Here is a 2,645-nt window from a genome sequence, read left to right as displayed (position 1 = left end):
TTAGTCGAAGGTTCAGAGGTCACAGTAATTGCCACGCTGTCCTAAAGTGCCTATCAGAATGGAGGTGGATGTGAGGGCGACCTGGCTGCCATTTCTGTCACGCCATTGATGGCCGGCGTTGATTGGGCTGACCTGGCTGGCCAGGCGGGTGTCGCCTTCCTCCCCCAGCCCCGAAACTGCGAGCTCGGTCAAAGAGGACTACCCTCCTGGTTAGAGGAGGACCGTTCTTTGGTCAACGGTACACGAGTTAGCTGCGCTCCCCTGCTAGAACCTCCAAACAAGCTGTCAGGATGGAGGGAGGGCATTTATCTAAAAAGTTCGGGAACGCTCTAGTCCAATGCGCACATTCCACAGAAAAAGAAAGCGAAGTCTTAGGTTTCTAGGACCTACCTTCCTCCGTGCGCGTTGCCTGCAGCCTGCAGGGTGAGAACCACAGCTCTCTCGGCAGGTTTTCTTGTCTCGTTCTTCCTTTTCTCCTACGTGCCCCGTGCTCTGGCTGAGCTTACCTATTTACCTTACCCGCTCCACCTTTCCGCAGGTGCAGTGATTCACGGGACTAGATGCCGCACGCCCTTCCCCTTTCTGACCCTGTGTTGCTACTTCAGTCCACCTCCTCAGGAAGTGGGCCCTGAGCCACTCTGGTTCAGGCATGTTGTTAACTACCTGTCACTTTACCAAACAGACCTCGATTCTTGTGGCTCTTCTTCTTAGTTGTTATACTTGTCTGCTTTTTGGAGATTTTTACTTCTTCCTGTCATTTCTTCGAGTCCAACTTCCCCTTCCTTCCCCTCTAGCTTCTAACGTATAAGAATCCTGGATTTCAGCTCCACAGATGTTGGGGCGGGAGACTCCCCTCGGTTCTTGGTGTTCTCTTAGCTGAAGAATGACCAGACACACCGAAGTGTCAAGTCCAGACTATCATCCTGGTCCTCCGACTCCTTTCCTGGGAAAATCACCAGTAGGGCCTATACGGCGGAGTAACTTCAGGCAGGGAGCAGTTTCACAGGAGCAGCTCTTTACTGTAGGATAGAACGGGTCCGTCTGTGAGAGTGGAGAGAGACAAACCACTCACGCTCACTACTCCTTACTGCTCAGATTGTTTCCTTTTATTAGCCCCATCCAGAGGAGGGCTTTTGGGAGGTGTAGGGTGTTATCAAATGATCAACAGGTGTCCTCAAAATTCCATCTGCGTATAGGAGCTCCCTCTAAGAAAACCCCCCTGGGGGGGATGAACTGCAATGCAGGTTCAAGCTAATGGCATATTAATTACCTACAGCTTACTCTCGGTCACTTTCTAAATCTCAATATGCCTGGGGTGGGGAACTGCCAGATTGATAAAGCATTCCCTCCTTCCCCAGGGTAGCCGGTGCTCAGGATAGGATTAAGGGTGGGACAGCACAAGAATGGAGTTGTCTGCCTTATCCTTCTTCCCAGGTGGAGCAATTCCTCAAAACAGCACCAAAGCAAGGAACCCTTGTCCCGAGAAGAGCCGGAGGTCCTGACTGTCTACCCAACAAATGTGTGACGGGCTGGAAAAAGTCAGGAAACAGAACAGGACTGTACGGCCTGGTGCGGCGGCTCACGCCTGTAATCCTAGCACTGTTGGAGTCTGAGGCAGGAGGATCACTTGAGCTCAGGAGTTGGAGACCAGCCTGAGTGAGACCCGGTCTCTACTAAAAATAGAAAAAATTAGCCAGGTGTAGTGGCGCACACCTGTAGTCCCAGCTACTTGGGAGGCTGAGGCGGGAGGATCGCTTGAGCCCAGGAGTTGGAGGTTGCTGTGAGCTAGGCTGACGCCACGGCACTCTAGCCCAGGCAATAGAGTTGAGACTCTGTCTCAAAAAAAACAAACAAAAAAACAGGCATATTTTTAAGCACTTCCTTGAAGTACTTAAAATCATACTAGTCTTCTTTTTAGAAGGTTCTGAAAAAGGAACTTCTCACAAAAAAAGAAGCAAAACTTCTACCTTCTTCGAAAGCAGGTTTAAAAAAAATAGTTTGATGTCATTTGCAGCATGAGAAAATTATGCTGTAATTTCCATTATGCTCATGTTTCCATTGTATCCCCACGCAGACACTGTTGCCTGCACGCCCTGGGATCCGAGGGGCTGTTCCCCAGGGCCTGTTCTTGTTTAAGAATGAAACCCTGATGGAAAACACAGAATGGGAACTGAAATCCACTTCACGCCACCTCTTCATGTGTGACTTGTGGTTGCAACTCGAAGGGCACGCGGCGATTTAACAACAGTCCTGCTGCTCCAGCGCAACCCAGAGCCGGGCAGCTTCTGCTGCCTCAGATGCGGCCTCGGGAGAGCTGCAGACAGGCGCTGAAACTGGGGAACACACGGTCACAACTGAGCATTTGTTATGAAGGCCCCACGCTGGGATTGATCACCAGGCAACCCGGCCAACGTGCTTCATAACAAGAGAAAACTTTAGGACTGAGACAGAAACATTAAGAAACACCACAATGACTATGATTGAGTTAAAAAAAATCCTCATTGAAAGAATTAACATTTTCTTGCCTGTTTATCCTGGTAGTGCTAGGTAAAAATGACTCATTTTTCTTTTAATTTTTAAACACTTTTTTTGTTTTTTTTTGAGACAGTCTCACTCTGTTGCCCGGGCTAGAGTGAGTGCCGTGG

This window comes from Propithecus coquereli, unplaced genomic scaffold, assembly GCF_000956105.1.
Source record: "Propithecus coquereli isolate 6110/MARCELLA unplaced genomic scaffold, Pcoq_1.0 Scaffold782, whole genome shotgun sequence".
Classification (NCBI taxonomy): domain Eukaryota; kingdom Metazoa; phylum Chordata; class Mammalia; order Primates; family Indriidae; genus Propithecus; species Propithecus coquereli.
This window is presented reverse-complemented; position numbering follows the sequence as displayed.